Consider the following 19095-nt stretch of genomic DNA (forward strand, 5'->3'; position numbering starts at 1 on the left):
ATTTTGGAATGAAAAAGAGTTTTATCCCTTTGACAAGGGATTCCTAATGTTAATTCATTCATCTCCTTCAACTAACATTTATTTGATGCCTCTGACATACAGAGCAATCTGCTGCAATCTGAGAAAAACCTGTCCTTATGCACCTAATATTTAACAAGGCTGTATGTTTAAAGACAAAAGAAATAGAAATGGAACTTTCTCAACCCCTCTAACTTTCATTGACTCAAATACACACATCACTAATGACAAACAAATAATATCCTTTGTACAACTCTAATAATACTTTCCTGACAGGTGTGATAGTGGTTGGCACTAGAGAAATAGCCTCAGACTGAAGAGTATGTGAAATTGATCACCTCGATGGGGGAGGGGCCCCAGAAGTGAATTTCCTGAGGAGAGAAGACTCTGGTGAGAAGAGCAGTGAGGGTCTCTCAGTCTTGAGATGTCGAAGAGAGAAGGTGGATAAAGACTTTCTCCTGAGGGTAACCCATTTTTCCTGCTGATGACTGGAAATCCTTCCCCTCAACACTTCACAATTGAAGGGACTTTCTGAAGAGAAACCTGAGCAGATGTTACCTCAGTTCCTGTTGCCCAGGGGTGAGTCAACCTGACTTTCTCTAAGGTGGGGCTCAGGCTGCCAAGGCTTGAGTTCCCCCACAAACTTGAGGAGAGAGGAAAAGGGTTCAGGGACCCCCTTTCTCCCACTTTTCTAATTCCCATTATCCCCTGCCCATTATTCCTTTTGTATTACCTGATTGAGTTAACATTAAAGTTATCTGTTCGCCAAGCTGAGTGTGAGTGAACGGATCAAGGGGAGACCTTTTGGTCTCAAGTAGTGGAGGGGGGCTAAAAGTGACAAGAGCGAATTGGGGAGAGCAGCTTTAGCTAAGGAGGGAAGTCAGAAGGGGGAAAATCTTCAAACCCCTTCTCCTCTCTCTGAGCCAACCTGTTATAGCTGCTGTCTCCCCTGAACCCCGCTTTGAGAAAGGGGTTCTCCTCTCTCCCCTCTCTCTCTATACCTTGGGTTACAAGTCTCCCTTGGGGTAAATCCCTCCCCTCTTTTATCTTTTGTAAGACAGTTGGCACCCTGGATTTAAAAGGACTCCATTTATTAAAACAACAACAAAAAAGAAAACTTTTAGTGACTGACTGTCACCAACTGTCAGTTGTGAAATTGTCAATTACAACTCCTGAGGCTAGCAGCCTCTGTCACTGACTCTGTGGGGGAGGGGGGAGAACAAGTCAGTTACCAACTGCTACTCTGGTCAGTTACAATACTAAGAGAGAGAGGCTGTACTAGGGTTGTCAGTTTATAGGATCTAGCCAGCTTGAATCCTATCTAGCTAGAAGCAAAGCTTGTGGGGACAACAACCATTTTCTACCTGTTAACTCTTGGAAGTTAGAGCCTAGAAAAGATCTAATGGGGAGTATGTTGCAACTAATACTGTGGTCGACTGTGTTAGGAATAATTGCCATTTATTGGGGCTACTGTATCATTTATAATACAGTGGCAGGGATGATAGACATTGTTCTGGAGACATTAACCAATACGACTATGGGATGGACACAGTTGCCAGTGAATTATCTAGATGTAAATTACCTCTGGCAAATCATACCCCAAGTCTATTTTGTTTTTGTGGTAGTGACTAACATCTTAAAATATCAAAGCTGGTGCCAACCTGATCTTCCCAAAGAAAACTGTCCATTCTCTAGTCATTGATAATAGATTAGAGACATTGCTTGGTCAGATCCCTATAATAACTGAGATGTACCAGGATTACATGCAGAGAAAACAAGGCATGGAGAAGGGAACCAACATGGAGACTGGGGATGTGACGAGACAGACTGATATGGATGATGTAGTTACTAATACTAATACTGGGACACCATTAGGTGCAGTAGGGGGAAATGACCCTGTCAATAACATACAGGCACCAACTAATGCATCTGCTAACAATCTTGCAAGTGCATCAAAGGCTCAAAAGATTATGCCTTTGCGTGATATAGCTAAGGTCACTGGTAACTCTGACATTTTACATGCAAAGGTTCATAAGTCATTCACTACCCATGACTTAGAGTCTTTACATAAACGTATGCCTAAATTTTTATTAGAGCCTCATCTCACAATTAAAGAACTAAAAAGAGCATTTTGCATATATGAACCAGATTTTGAGGATGTATAAATTCTTTTATCTGAACTTTTTATACCCCAGGAACATAAAAACTTTATTGAGCAAACTAGAAAAGATTCCTCACTCATGAGCTGGCCAGAAGTTTTTGAGGATTTGGGTTATTCTAATCCAAGATCAATGGTTTATCTAAGAAAATGCCATGAGGATCTATTGCAGGGAATGAAGCAATTGTCAGAAAGACCCAATGCATGAGAAAAATTTGACAGATTATCCCAAGAAAAAAATGAACTTCCAAGCTCATTTATCAATTGTCTTATTGAAAAAACTGAGGGACTGTTAGGTTTTATCCCTGATTCAAAAGAATCAGAAGTACATGTGAGGAGACAATTTCTCAAAGACTGTGATAAGCACTTGAGGGATTTCTTCAGGAACTATTGCCCTAAGTTTGACAACATCTCACTTAATGAACTTAGAGACATTGCCACCTATCTTCATGATAACAAAGTAGATCAAGAAAAAGAAAAGAATGATCTAAAGAAAAAGCTCCAAGAGACATCTGGAATATTAAGGCAGAAAGAATTAGAGGAGGTTAAGAACCTGGCTACAATTTACAGACAAACCCACAGAGCCCAGACAGATTGGTCCATATGATATAGTTCTCACTACTCCTACATCGATCAAAGTAGTAGGAAAAGATACTTGGCTTCACATATCTCACGTTAACATCACTATGCCCATGATAACACACCGAAAGACAACTTTATGGAAGCCCAAGAATCCATTCAAATACAGATGCCCCAAGAAGAACCCTTGATAAATAAACATAGAGCCCATGAATCCAACAAAATTGCACAAGAAGAAATAGAGACACTGAACAGAGACAGGGAAACCAAAATAGAATAATATCCAAGACAGATAGCATAAATGTGGGTTACTTAGATCAGGGAGGATTAGTGTAGCCTGTGAAACACAGGAGAAGTGGTTCCTTGCAGAACCTGGGAGTTTATTTGGGTAGATTTAGAATCCCTTAGAATTATTAAACCTACATACAAATTTCAATCTCAAACCTAGACTAAAATAACATTAACCTCTATAATCAACCACATAGGAATAGAATAATCGCCTTACAATCACACATTATGAAAGGTATGTATATTCATTACAAAAAAAAATCTCACTTGCTCACATGAGGATGGCATAAACATCCAGTATAAAATTTCACTCTTACATGCATGCACACATTAATCTTACACACACATATGATCCTGTAGTTCAGGATACCTGAGACCATCTTTCAAGGTGAAATGACAGACAAGTATGAATCCTGTAAAGGAGAAGGCATCCCAGACCTGTGACAATCTTCAAGCAACACCAAAGGATAGAAAATATACAGACAACTGGAAATAACTTTGAATCAAAGACATTATGGGGAATGAACTTCAGGAAAATGGGTCACGTAAGATTAATCACCAATCATATTAACTTCACATATAGGGAAGTACATCCACATATACATTGGAATAAATATGCATCCACCACAACATATTTAGAACACAAACAAATTTCACATTGACATTAGGGACTGTGCCATAAATAAGGACAGTCCATAACTTGTATATCTGTAATAGCAGACATGTATGCACAAGAGTTTCCCAGAACAAGAACCAGAGAGACCATAAATGACCTTGGTAGAAGGAGTAGCCATCCCAAGAGAATGAGAGATCACTATTTCTATGGAAGCATTAATTTATGGTTAACTTTTTCTGAATCATCAATTCAATAAATATAAGGGGTTTCATCTCAAGGATAAAGTGATTCAAGTCAAATTTCTTACTATATTTTCTGATTATAAAAGTCCATAATTTAGACAGGTATTATGGAAATATCATTGAAGGTGAAGCAGAAGACATTGGTTCTAAAACATGGTAGATGCCTAAAATATAGATTAAGAATTGAATTATTAGATGGCAGCTGAGCAGTTCAATGGATTAAGAACCAGGCCTATAGATGGGAGGTCCTAGGTTCATATAAGGCCTTTTTGTAGCTGTGACCCTGGGCAAGTCACTTAACTTCCACTGCCTAGTTCTTACTGCTCTTCTGCCTTGGAACCAGTACACAGTATTGATTCTAAGATGGAAGGCAAGGGTTTAAAATAAAAGAATTAAGTTATTAAATTTTCGGTTTATTGAGTGAAGAAGAGTTTTAGAACTAATATTCACTCCATTTACTTGCCATGTGTGTGATAATGCTTCTGTTCTTTCAAAAGCAAAGATTAGTGACTTCTTCCTTTAAAGCACATGTCAAGAGGCATTCCTAGAAAATGTTCTCAGAAACTGATCATTTAGGATGCTTTTTAGTGAGGCTACCCTAATTTTTTTATGAGTCCTACAGTCACAAAATGTTAACACAGAAAAGAACCTTAGACTATAGAACTTTAGAAAATAATAGGACAGTGAGTGAGAACTTAAAATAAATAGTGTTAAAACATTAAAAAAATGTCAGATCTGAAAGAGATTTGAAGAGAATATCAGAACATAATGTGACTGTTGGAAGGGATTTTGGTAAAGTCAGAGAGATCTTAGTGGTAATTTGTATTCTTTTCTTTTTTCCTAGTTATTAGAAACTACTTTTTCTCTCTCCTCAATGGAAAGGGGACAAAAAATTATTTAAATATGCATAGAAAAGAAAACCTTATTGACTATACTCAACAATGTCTTTTATTTGCAATATTTAATTCAGCCTATCATTGTTGGGAAATGGTTAGCATGTTTCATTATTGGTCCTCTGGAATCATGGCTCATTACCAAGTTTATGAGAGTTTTTTCAAGATTGTTCATATTTACATTTTTTTGCTTTAGTATAAATTATAATACTGGTCTTTATATTTCAGTCTGCATCAGTTTATGCAAAGTCTGTTTGAGTTCCTATGAAATTGTCTCTTTCACCATTTCTTACAACCCAATAGTGTTCCTTTTCATTCCTATAATACAATTTGTTCAGTCATTTCCCAATTGTTACAAACCGCTTTAATGTCTAGTTCATTTCCCCTACAAAAAGACCTGCTATTGATGCTTTTGAATACATAGGACTTTTTCCTCTTTCTTTGAGATCTTTGGAGCAAAGTCCAAGTATGGTTTCACTTTTGGAGTATAGTTCCAACTTACTTTCTAGAATTGCTATACCCATTCACAGACCCACCAACAATATATCTGTGTATATGTCTATTTCCCCACAGCTCTCTTCCTTTCCTTTTTTGTAAACTTTGCCATCCAGATGGGCAAGAAAATGAATCTCAAAGTTATTTAATGATATGGAATTTTTTTCATATATCTGTAGATAGATAGCTTGAATTTCTTACTCCTGAGAACATCCTGTTAAATTATTTTGACTATTTATCAACTTAACATTGACTATTTTTCTCATTAATTTGAATCAGTTCCATGTATACATCATGGAACATGCTTTTCAAGTGATTAAGTTTACCGGTAGATCTGGGAATCATGCACATTCCAGTGTGTCTCAAGATTCATGATCAAGTACCACTTCTTAACAATGTGCCTGAAAAGATTAGAGAGTAGAGAACACATTTTAACACAAGGGATTAGTTTTCTCCACCAAGCAAGAATGCTTTGATTTCACAAACTATTACATGCCCCACACTGACCCCATCACATCTCACAGAGGATTTTTCTTTGTTTATTTGTTTTTACTACTAAACAGATGTGTTCCAGATGAGCTGGTCAGAAAACCAAAAGGAAATGGGAGGATATGATAGCAAGTCTTGCCTCTTAATGTGTTCCTTCCTTTGCACACCTTGGGCTTATATGGTATACTGTTTACCAAGTCAGTGTACTGTCTCTGGTTTTTGGATTTTAAGACTCCTAAAACAGGTGTCCCTGCACATAGAAGATTATGTCTATGGTAAAGAGGAAAAAATACATAAGGTGTGATTGCTAAAGCTATTCAATGGCCCATTTTGAACTTTTGGCATATCTACTTTTTGCTGATGGACAAATCATGCATTAGGTGTTGACTATCATAATGTCCTTTTCCTTGTTATCCAGACTTATCCAGGTAAAATCCATCTTGGCTAATTAATGTGAAGTCAATCTCTAAGTGCTCTTACATAAGAAGTTTTTATCTATAGGACCATTTTTGTGGAATTGGACAAGGCCATCACAATTATCTTGCTCACCCTCTTCATTATTTAGATGAGCATCCTAAGGTCCAAAGATGAAAGCAATTTATCCAAAGCAGCACAAGTGGTAAGCAATAGAATCTGAATTTGAATTCAGGTCTTCTGACTCAAAATACTCCCTATTACATCCATATACAAAAGTTTGTATCTATGATAAAGTTGAATCATCACATAAGGTGTGAGTACTAAGGCATTCTATGACCCATGAAGCTCCTTGTTCCTTTACCATATCTACTCCTTGCTGATTGACACATCATCCATTAGGTGGTGACTCCTACGGTATCGGTTTTCTTGTTTTCCTCATAATGTAGAATTATAGGACTTTAGACCTGGAATGGACTTCAGATATTTAGAAGGGGTCTTAGAAAACTACATGTTAAAAATGTTAGAACTTGAAGGAACATTGAAGCATGGAATATTAGAACTAGAAAGGAAATTAATATATTGAGTGTATAGAATAGCACCTAATTGGGACCACCAGTGGAGAGTGTCTTCTTTACTTTCATTGATCTCTGGATAAGAATAACTGCTATCCTACAAGATACAAAACAATAAGCTTACTATTTACAATAACTAAATTCAACTGAAGCTAGGTGGCATAGTGGACAGAGGGCTAGGTCTGGAGCCAGAAAGCCTTTTCTTCTTGAACTGAAATCTGGCCTCAGACACTTTTTAGCTGTGTGACCCTGGGCAAGTCAATTAACACTGTGTACCTCAGGTTCTCATCTGTAAATGAAATGGAGAAAAAAAAAAGAAAACCACTCCATCATCATTGTCAGGAAAACTCCATATGGGGTCAGAAAGAGTTGGACATGTCTGAAACAAATGAACAATAAAAAGAAGTTCAACTTCCCTGCCTTGACACACTGATGTTCAAAACTACTCTTTAAATTCCCTCCATCCTAATTCCCTTCATACTGAGAACCCTTCAGTCCTAGAATTTCACAAAGTATATCTGAATAATATCCAATCATAAGTATCTTTTTGGACTTTCTTGAAGGAAAGAACTTCACTAGAAGAACACTGGTGATCATAGTTGGACCATAGGATGCTACTCCTGTTAAATGTGCCCAAAACACTATAACATTAATGTTTGCCTACACTGCTTCTTGCACTAACTCCTAGTGCCTTGTCTCCAGGACCAAATTTCACTGGATTTTCCTCCTGTTGAATTTATGATTTAAGTGTAGTGCATAGGATTCTCTCATCAAGAAATACTGGTTCATTTTTCTTCACATTATTGTTATTCATCCTTCAGTTTTTAGAAGATCAATGACATCATGGGTTGATGTCTTGTGTGTAAATTGGATTTAAAGGAGACAGAGTTGCACAAAGTCATCAGCCTCATTCTCTCTTAAGAGTCATTGAAATCTAGTGGGAAGATAAAAGTCAAGATGAGTAGCAATGGCCCAGGATGCAGTGAATTACCTAGACCTTTTCAATGTCTATCCAACCAAGCTCTTACTGCTCCACAATCTCTGTTTCAGCTGCCTTCATAGCCACTGAAACAAATTGTTTCCATCCACCTGTTCTAGTAGGGAAAAGTCTCCACATGCTTAAGAATCCTTGAAAAAGGAGGTAAAATGGGATAGTAGAAAGATGACTGGATTTGGAGGTAGAAGCCCTGAAATCATGTCTATACCTCTCCATTTTCTACATCTATGACCTTAAGAAAATTACTCATTTCTCTGGGCCCAAGACTTCTCTGTAAAATGAAAGAATTGACTTACTGGTTTCCGGCTCTCTTATAGTTTTAAATCCTCTGCTCTTAGGCTAACTACTTCTACATCCAGATTCTTGTGTCTCATCTGCAGAATTTACCATCAGAGTGAAGGAAGCCACCAACAAGCAGCTTCTTGGAGCTGACAGAAAATGGTGGGTGAATTTGGGGTTGGCCAGTGAGATTAGCGGGATAGCCTTCATACCAGGTGAGTCCATGCGCATCCCACCTGAACTCAGATTAGAGACAGTGGCTTCTTTATGCAAAGATCTGAATGACTGATCAGTTTATCAGTTTGGGAAAATAAAACAAACACTGCTCATCCACATTAGGATGGCAGGATTCATTCCCTTATGTGAACATGTGTAGTTTTATAGGCATAGACGCTTAAGCATATGGGGTCAATCTGGCATGCCGACTATCCTAAAGTCAGCAGACTGGCATTGCCTAAGAACAAACCCATCTCTGGTCAGACATAAATAGGAATATAAATGCCTTCAGTTTTGTGAACTGTGTTCTTCTCTTTCATAATTCTCAGCATCCAGATCAATCTTTATGTTCTTAGGATTATAGAATTTTAGAGCCGAAACTGCCCTTTGGAATCTGCTTTAGCTCTTTTATTGTATGGAGAAAAAGCTCAATTTCATAGACGTAACACAAATTTCCTGAGGTCAATGAGGTAGTGACCAGGAGATGCAAAGATTCACACCAAGGTCCTGGATACAAAACACAGGGCTGCAGTTACTGGGCTATGACAAAGATGGCAAACAAGCCTTTCTCTCTAGTGGCTGTGTGCCAGTAAAACCACCTCTGGCAGTTGGGCTAACCCTGATTGAGGGTAACCGATAAACCTAAAACCAATTGGCGAAATTAGGGGGATATCTGCCTATATGCTAAAATAGGTGTTCAAAGAGTTTTGTTTTCTTTTTGAGGTTTTATTCTTTTTTCCTTGTGTCTTTGGGATCTACTCTGTTAATCAAAACATGTACAATCATTCATTAGGTGCTTGCTCTGTGCCAAGCCCAATGCTAAGCAATGGGGATATAAATAGAAAAATCCAGGCTCTGCCTACTTTCAAGGAGTTTACACTCTATTTGGAGGAAACAATACATAAAACAAAGTTCAACTAAGCTAGGAAGACCTCGCCTGGGACTTGGCTAGGAAAACCCAAGACTGAAGCAATGAGGAGGAGAGCAAGACCCCAAAGCCCTTAGATTACAAAGGTTTTTCAGGTGATAGTGGGCATAGAAGCAGGACAGATGAGAAGGCTTTAAAGAATTTAGGAGGCAGAAAGTAAAGCCTGGTGGTTCTCCATTTCCTTGTACTTTCATTTCATCCAAACTACATGATCTGTGAAGTAGCCCCAAGAGCATCCTGGGTGTCCTAGGCCCAGAGGAGGAGGGGTTAAGGAGGAAGGCAGTAGAGAAAGCGTCTATACTTTCTACACAGCACCAAGCAAGACATGGCAGAAGAATTGCTTCTTTTCAGCAAATTCTTCCTACTCAAAAACCTGTTCCCTCCTAAAGTCATACTACATAGAGGGATTATTTTCACTATTTGCCTGTTGCTGAGAAAAAGGAGGGTAATAATGGATGATATGAAGTGCTATGTCAATCTTTATGAGTCTCTCAGCACCAGAAATTATAAATTTATTGAAGGCAGGGATTTTTGTTTTCATTTCCCACTTTTCTATCACTACTAAGAGTAATGATAATAATAATAATAATTTAAATTGTTGTTATTCCATTATGTCTTACTCTGTGACCCCATTTGACAAAGATATTGGAATGGATGCCATTTCCTTCCCTAGCTAATTTTACAGATAAGGAAACTGAGGCAAATAGTGTTAGTTAAGTGACTTGCCCCGGATCACAAAACTACTAAGTGTCTGAGGTCAGATTTGAACTCAGGAAGATGAGTCTTCCTGACTCCCAGCACCACACTATGTCCACTGCACTACCTAGCTGCCTCAGCATTTATATAGTACTTTATAAATATTATTTCACTTGATCCTCACAACAACCCTAGGAGGGAAGTACAATTATTACCCCCTTTTACAGATGAGGAAACTGAAAGAAGATTAAAGTGAAATGACTTTTCTAGAGCCTTATAGCTTTTCAGTGACTGAGCCAAGATTTGAATTCAAACTTTCCTGACTCAATTCCAAATTCACTATCTGCTATGCTACCTGATATCTACTATGATACCTATAGGTTAAAACACTAGAACTTTGCATATAACAGTAATTTACATGACAAATTCTACCACTTAATTCCTCAAAATATTATATATATATATATATATCCCCATATTTATTTTATATAATATATTATAAATAACCCTATATTTTTCGTTCTACAAAGTTGAATAGGCCAGCTGAAATCTTCTAGTAGCAACCTTCTATATCTTCTGTGTTAATATTTTTCCATTTCTAGCATTCTAGGTGCTAAGATTTCCTCCAACTATATCATGTTCTATGTTCTGAGTTCTTCCAGTGCTGATATTATAGAAGACTATGGAAAAGTCAGGATTGGTAAGTACATAATAATAGAATGAAGAATAAATGTTTCATAAGGATAAGGGGCTAGATGATGAGGACAAAAGCTCTTGAAAAGTAAACATAATAGTTTTAAGTACTTAGTTTTTTATAACAATAATTCAAATAGCTCCAACTTAGTTTAATTCAATTTATTTCAGTTCAATTTAGCTCAGTAAGCATCTAGAAATCCTTAATTTTTTCCCACCAACTACTAGTTCAAAGCTCACATGGATCAAGAGGTAAATATATAAATACTCTCTTCCTCCATTCCTCCTTTTCCATCACACGAAAGCTCCTTTTCCAGATGTAAAATCTGAGGCTCATCAATAAGGCTAAAAAGTTGCCCAAGTTGCCACAGCTAGTGATGGGGAAATATCAGATTCAAATTTAATTGATATCATATTCTTGTCACTACCCCATAAGAAAAAAAGAGTATGGGAAGATGGAAATACTCATGTTGATATTTTCATCCCCATGAGGAATCAGTCGGTTGATTAACATTTCTTAAGCACCTACTATGCGCCATGTATTATAATAAGTTATGGGGATACCAAAAGACAGTCCCCCATGACAAGTGTCCTCATCTTCTCCATCCATCAATTCTGAGAACAAGAAAAAATTCCCTTTATAGTAGTTCTCTCAGCAATAGCTTCCTTTTGCCCTGACCTCCATTTTTTTCCCCTCAAACACATAAATCCCTGGTAATTTTCAAGTACAAAAAAATCATTGATAGGCCATCCATTTGCACAAAGTCATAAAGTGTTCCAATCACATGGCATTGGGGTTGTTATGGCAACCCTGCATCCTGTCCTTCCCCAGGAGTCTCAGAGAAGTCACAGTGAACTTAGAAGGCATTGACTACTCTCTTGCTTTGTTTTTGTTTTTGTTTGTTTTATCTTTTCCTTCTCTTCTCCTTTTCCACTGTGCTAGCCTTCAGGGTCTAATGAGAGAGCACCTCTCCCATTAGCCATTCTGATGCTCTCAAGGTTTACCTGAAATGAGTGTTGAGGAAAAAAAAAGAAAAGAAAAAGCTAGTCACATGTATTGTGAAGAGAGAGGAATAAAACCTGAGGATGTAGAAGAGGAGTTGGCAAGTGAAATCATTATCCCTCCCACTTCTAAAGCTGGTGGAACTGGCAGTGGGGGCAGAATTGTCTGGTTATGTTCAAAGCAGCAGTGAATCGACTCCAGGGGCTGGATCAGCTCAAAGAGACAGTCTGGCCCACCTGGTGCCCAGATAAGACTCTTTCATTCCTGGGTGGGCATGAACAGTGTTTCTGGGAAGGTTGTACTGGATGGAAACTACACAAAAGGGAAATGGTTCCTGTCAACCAAAAGTCCTTCCCTAAGGCTAAGAGAAGAGCTCTAACATGTACAGGACCTAGAGATGCACGTTTTATTCATAGTAACTCACATTTCCTCAGATGAGATTGACTGGTCTAGCCAGGACTGTGGTACAGTAGAAAGGGCCCTCTATTTAGAGTCAGAAAATTGGGTTCAAATGTAGACTCTTTTTTTACAACCTATATAGTTTCAAGCAAGCCATTTGACCCACCTATACCTCAATTTTCTCATCTATAAAGTGGGAACAAAACTAGATGGAGTCAGGAAGGGAGAAGTCTTGGGATCATGAAGACATGAGCTCCAGGACTGCTTCTAATATATACTATAATAGCCATATGAGGGACTTAGGCTAGTTACTAAAACTCTCAGGTCCTTCAGGCAATTCTCAGAGACTATGTGATTGACCAAATGTTAACTTGCTTTGGTGGAGGAGTTCATAATAGGCATGATTCTCACCAAAACCAATACCAATACCCTGGTGTGAGTCATCTCTAAGATCTCTCCTATTGAGAAATCAATTCTACAGATCTCGAAAGTTTCCTATTCTGATTATAAAAGGAACAAATTTTAGGAGACTGATCTTTCTCTTGAACTTCATGTCTTCAGATTCATAATAGATAACTTCAGAGATTTTTCATAACTAGAGAACTTTAACTGGTAGAAGTCCCATCCGAATCATAAATTTAGCATATCCAAGAATGAAGCTCTTTCCTCTGTCTCTGTCTCTGTCAATTTCTCTCTGTCTCTGTCTCTCTGTCTCTGTCTCTGTCTCTGTCTCTGTCTCTGTTTCTGTATGTCTCTCTCTCTCTGTGTCTCTCTCTCTGTGTCTCTAACATACACACACACCGCTTGTCCCTCCAAAATCATTCACTCATCTACCAAAGTTCCTAAACCTCAGGCATCTCTTATGCTTCTTCCCTCCTAAGCTTTCTTTCTTCTAAACTTCCTCAGTATTCTCAAGAGCACTGCTTTCCTTCCAGTCACAATTTAGTATAATTCTCCATCCCTCACTGGGGTTTTCCCCACATTGTCCCATACTTGACAAACCTTATTTTCTGCCTTCACAAAATCTTTCATGTACGTTCTCTTCTCTCCATTTACACCATAGTTATACCACTTAACATCTCTCTCTGGACTATTAATGATAGCCTTCTAACTTGCCTCTCTACCATAAGACCCCAGACTCTTCTCCATGTTTCACTCAGTTGTCAAAATGATCTTTTTAGAAAGCATAAGCTTGAACATATCAACTTCTCTACCCAAACTCGATATAGTCCAGTGGTTCCTATTCCCTACATGGTTAAATACAAAGTGTTTTGTTTGACTTTTAAAGCCCTTCCAACTTTGCCCCCCAACTGTATTCTTTCAGTGGTCTTAAGCTTTACTTCCTTGTATACACTCTACAATCCAGTTAAGATGGACTTCTTGTTCCTTGATTGTCTATCTCCTGCCTTCATGCCTTTACAAAAGTTTCTGTGTCTAAAGCTGACAGCCCTGGTCCCTACCACATGAAGGCCAGGTATGTTAGATTTCACTCTTTCCTTTGGGTTCTCTGAATTCTAAAAGAGTTGGGCATATCTAGGTTCTCTACAAATGACTCCAATCTCCACCAATGTTATTCCCTTAATTGTAGGGATGATGTCCTGAACCCCAGCTGCACTTATCCACTAATGTCAAATTAACTTCTACATTGAAATATTTACTTCAGAAGGTACAATTCCAAATATAAAAATTCACTCCCCAAACACCTGGAAGGCATAATTCTCATCTTTCCCAGAACTATCTCACTCTCTGGGGTGGAGAAAAGGATGAGGTTCATAGCTTAGTGCACTTCCTATAGAACACAGTCTCAGCTCCAAGTCCAGTACCCTCAGCCTCAACTTCCAGATACTTTCTCGGGGCTCTCATATTGTGCTGATTGATTACACCAGCCCAGCCATACTGGCTTTAAGATCACCAGGATTCTTGTCTGTAGGTGAACTAGGATCTTCTCCATTTGTATATAACCAAGAGGAGAGTAACAGAAAGAGACAAAGTTTCACCAATATGAAAGGCACTGGCAACCAATCAAGGGAAGTTACTCAACCCACATGTAAGGTGATACAGTAAGCTCCAAGTCAGCAAACTAGGGATGCTCAACATGCCCCCCTCAATAGCATCTCCATGTTAGAAGAGGGCATGACTAGAGAAGCCCAGGTTCCACATGCCCAGAACTTCATTCTCCTCACCTACCCCCCACCCAGCTACCTTGGATTCCTTCAAGACTCAGATCAAACCTCACCTTCTTCAGGAGACCATTCTTGATACCTTTAACCCCAATGAGCTAGTACCTCCCCCAATTAGATTACCTTTAATCTACTCTGTGCATATAGTTTAGGTACCTAACTATGTATTTTCTCCCTTATTTGAATTTAAATTCTTTAAAGGCAGGGCCTTTTTGTTTGTATTATTTGTATTATTTTTTATATTATTGGGAGGGGGTTTGTATTATTTTGGACCTTAGCAAGGCCTGGCATGTAACAAATACTTCATAAACACTTGTTGACTTAATAACCATATTATCAAATCAGTAGCCAAATTTATAGGAATTAAATTCAAAAAATATTTATTATGCACTTACTATGTGCTCATCATCATACCACACTCTGGGGGTACAAAGATAAAAAAGTCAGTGTCCCTGCCTTCAAGGAGTTTTTTATTCTCTCGGGGAGAAACAATATGATTAGGAAGGAAGGAAAGAAACAAACATTTATTAAATGTCTTAAATGTGCTAGGAGATTTATAAATATTGTCTCATTTGATCTTCATAAAGGGAGGTAGGTCCCATTATTATCCCTATTTTATGATTAAAGAAACTGAGGTAGAAAGAGATTAAGTGACTTATTTAGATGATAGGGCTAGTAAGAGTCTGAGGTTATATTTGAATCCAGGATTTCCTTATTGTAGGTACCACATGGCCTTCTCTAACTAAGGTAAATGAATGAAAAAATATAAAAGAAGCAAATTAATTTCAGGGGGAAGAAAAGGGAATTGGAACAGCCTTAAATAGGAACTGGTTCTTGAGCAGAGCTTTGAGGGATTTAGAATTTCCAAGAGCCAAAAGGGAGGAGTAAAAACATTGTAGTTTTAAGAGACCATCTATGCAAAGCCACAATTCAAGGAGATGGGACACTATGTATTGTGAACTGTGGACAGAAATTAAGCCATTTTGATGGAAGGAGAGAGTGTGAGATGGAGGAGTCACATGGAATCAGTCTGGAAAAATGGGTTGGAGACAGTTTGCAATATGTTTTAAATGCCAAACTAAAGAATATATACTATTTCTTTTTCTTTTCTCAGAATTGAAAAGTAGACCCTCTAGTTTCATGAACTGGGGACTAACATCACCCAATCGAGTTTTTAGTCTTGTCAATTCACTGCAATGACATCTCACCCAGCTATCCCATCTTCACTCACAGCCAAAGACTCATTTTAGGCCCTTATCATCTCCCTCTTGGATAATTGGGAGAATTTCTCAATTGGATCCCCTGCTTCCAGTCTCTTCTACTAGCTGCAAAAAATCTGTTTTGTTTTTAAGAGAAGAAAATATACATTTCTGAGTCTGACATTTAAAACCCTCCACTGTTTGGCTCAAACCTGCTTTGCCAATCTCATTTGATATTACTCACTACAAAGATTTTTATCTGTGTCTTTGATTTTCTATCTCCTCTAGCTGCATCGCACCTATGCTTCCTTATCCCCAGAGCAAATGGCCAGTGACACTATGGAATTCTTCCAAACTGGAAAAAAAGACCCATATTCAAGTCCATTCAACTATCTACTCTGTGCCAAGCTTTGGGCAAGTACTGGGGATACAGAAAAATTATAAAAACAATTCTTGCTTTTAGGGAGCTCCCAGTCAAATGGGGGAAATAAGATACAAACAATAATGTACAAACTACATATAGACTGTTCCAAAAGTTTTAGTGGAGTTTTAGGCTATTAAAGCTTAACACTCAATAAGATATCTAGTACTTTCTATATACAGGAAAAAAATGGGGATAATATCTAGTGAAGGCATTAGAATTGGGCTTAGGGGAGGGGAAGGGAAAAGTCTCTTGTAGAAGGAAGTATTTTAGCTGAAAGAGGCTGGGAAAGTCAGGAAGAACTAGAGATGAGGAGAAAAAATATTCCAAACATGGGGGCTGGTCACTGAAACTGCCAAATCAGAAAACAGTATATCTTGTGGGATGAAAAGTAATGAGGATATAGAGTATGTGGATGGAAATAAGGCATAAGAAGCCTTGAAAATTAGGAAGGAGCAGAGCATCTAGATGATTCAGTGGATTGAGAGCTACTCCTAAAGAGGAGGGATCCTAGATTCATATCTGACCCCCTACACTTCCTAGCTGTATGACCCTGGGCAAGTCATTCAAGTCCAAATGTCTAGACATTTTCCACTCTTCTGCCTTGGAACCAATGGACCATATTGATTCTAGGATGGAAGGTAAGGGTTTACAAAAACAATGAAAGAAAGAAAATTAGGAAGGGTCCAGATTGTGAAGATCTTTTAAAAACAGGATTTTATATATAACTCTGGAGTTACTAGGAAAAGAGGGAAGTTTCTTGAATGGATCTCAGTCATGATCCATACTTTAGGAAGATGAATTTAGCAGTTGAGTGTAGGATGGATTTGAGTAGAGAGAATTAAGGCAGGTAGATCATCAGTGGGCTATTGCAACAGACTAGGAGGAAGTTGATAAGAGCTTGCCTCAGGATGGTAACAATGTCAGAGGAGAGAAGGGGGAAAATATAAGAGATTTTATGAAAGTAGAATCAACAGTCTTTTTAACAGACTGGATATGGTATGAACACCTAAGTTGTGGGTATGGGTGACTAAGATGATATAGAACCCTTGACAATAATAGGAAAGTCTAAAAGATGATAGGGTTGAGGAAGGTGTTGATGGAGATAAATAGCATGGTAGCCCCCTTTTTTACTTTTATCGTCTTATTTCCTGGAGTTAAAACATAACATGAAAAGAGAGCATTCATACAGTAACTGCTACTTTCTCACTCTAGATACAAATAGGAATAGACCAAGTCAGCTGTGGAAGATATCTGCAATAATAGTTCAAGATCAAGGTATAGGCTTTGAATAACAAAAGGGGAGGGAGGAAAAGGAAGGAAAGAAAAAATAATAAGGAAAAGAAAGCAAATTAGAAAGGAGTTGGGCACTAAAGCAATGGAGGATGTTGAAAGAGAGAAGGCCCTTTACAAATGAGGTTTAGGTTTTCAAAAATAAATAAAACCAAAACAATCTGGATTGCTGAAAAAGCCCTACATTTAGTTTTAATCAGAGTGAGAGTTTGCCCCGAGCTTGGGTCTTGATACTCTTGTCTTGAATTTTCATGTTCTTGTTGAGATCAGGTATTACTGAAAATAGCTGAAAATTGCAGAGGATGATAATTACTCTGACTATAGAGATTCACATTTCAGTATCACAGAATCCTGGAACATTATAGCTGGAAGAGATCTCAGAGTGTGGAAGCTAGAAGGTTTTTCAGATCATGTATTCATTCACTGATTTACTCATTCTTTCACTGAGTGGATATTTATTTAGTACCTACAATGTGAGAGGGACTGTGTTAATCATTTTCTATCTCCAAATCACTATATATTAAGTTGGAGTCTAAGATCATTGAATCTAAAACTAGATCAGCCCTGGAAATTCCTTCTGAAACAAAGAAAGTTAGAACAAAATAATCTTATAGGGTAGTTTAGGTCCCTTTGTTCTCATAGATTGCTCTGCCCATCAGGTCCTCCTGCTTTCTTCTCATTTCTTTCCAGGAAACAAGGCTGAGAGAACAGAATTATCCTCTATTGTTAGGGGTCAAATTGAAGTTTCTATGAAATCTTCACCAGATAGCAAAATAACGACATGGTAAAACTATGAACTTGACCTATTTTACTGTCAAAATTTCCCCCTGACACACACTTTTTTGTGTTTATTTTGGTTTTCTTGAGTATGTTGCAAATGAAAATTTCAAATATACATCGTTCTCCTGTCATCTTCTGCCTCCTTCTGCCCTAAGTTAAGGTCTTGTTAGAAATTGTTTCCTCCCCCATTCTCATCCTTCAACAGATTCATTTGACAAAACTTTGTCAAGTATCTAAACTATGTGAGACAGTAAAGGTGCAATGATAAAAATGGCACATCCTTGTCCTCAAGGAGATTACATTCTACAGGCTGGGGAGTCATTGCTCAAAATGAATACAACTATAGAATTAATAAAACTCATGCCTCAAAGATCATGTACGTAAAATTCTACTCATTAGCAGAAATTGGTTATTCAATGTTCCATGCCTGTGTGTGAAGAGCAGAGTTGATGAGAACTTGGGAGAAGATGAATTCTGCTCTTCTGGGTTCAAGTTTCATGTCCCTTAAGAAACAGAAATATCCTTGGGAAGAAGGTGACCTTTGGATGATTCTACACATCTATCATATCACTAGAGATTAGAGGATATTTCCTGTTGGATAGGTGTCTCTCTGTCTTTGTCTCTGTCTCTGTCTCTGTCTCTGTCTCTCTGTCTCTGTCTGTCTGTCTCTCTTTTTCTCTCTGTCTCTGTCTCTCTTTGTCTCTCTCTCTGTCTCTTTCCTCACTCCCAATAAGAGAGTTCATCTACTCGATTTATTTTCTGAGATATATTCTCATCTGTATACCACTTATTGACTTTGCTTTGCTACCAATGTAAATAAACATGATTATTTGCTATTTACTTTATGGGTTCATTGTGGTACTAGTATTTCATGAGAAAAGAATGAAGCCTTAAGTATGCATCTTGAGACAATCCTTCTCATTAAGGAATGGTAATCAAAAGCTTATATTGAAACTAACAACATTTGGCAGAGGAAGAAGAATGAGGTAGAAGTATGAGTAGGTATAATTCCAGCCCAAGACTTTTTTTTCTCTAAGGAAAGCAGAGTGACCAGTCTTTGATTTGAGCTTCCTAGGAGAAATCAGTCTACTTTGGAGAGGGGGAAAAATCAGAGGAGACTCTAGCAATATATCTATTCATGCCTCCCTATGAACTAATCTAGATAGACCCATGTGGATATCCATAACATTCATGGGAAAAAACACCCTTCTACCATTACATTTGTTTGGAAGTGATGGAAATGA

The 19095-nt window shown here is 37.9% G+C and overlaps 1 long non-coding RNA gene across 1 annotated transcript; it reads left to right on the forward strand.

The window, feature by feature from the left end:
* Positions 1 to 234: 234 nt before the first annotated feature.
* LOC130454594 (uncharacterized) lies at positions 235 to 18450 on the forward strand. Its single transcript, XR_008912310.1, has 4 exons — positions 235 to 597; positions 8103 to 8258; positions 10486 to 10583; positions 15646 to 18450. It is a non-coding gene; the product is annotated as an uncharacterized LOC130454594 (long non-coding RNA).
* The last annotated feature ends 645 nt before the right edge of the window (positions 18451 to 19095 follow it).

This window comes from Monodelphis domestica, chromosome 1 (assembly GCF_027887165.1).
Source record: "Monodelphis domestica isolate mMonDom1 chromosome 1, mMonDom1.pri, whole genome shotgun sequence".
Classification (NCBI taxonomy): domain Eukaryota; kingdom Metazoa; phylum Chordata; class Mammalia; order Didelphimorphia; family Didelphidae; genus Monodelphis; species Monodelphis domestica.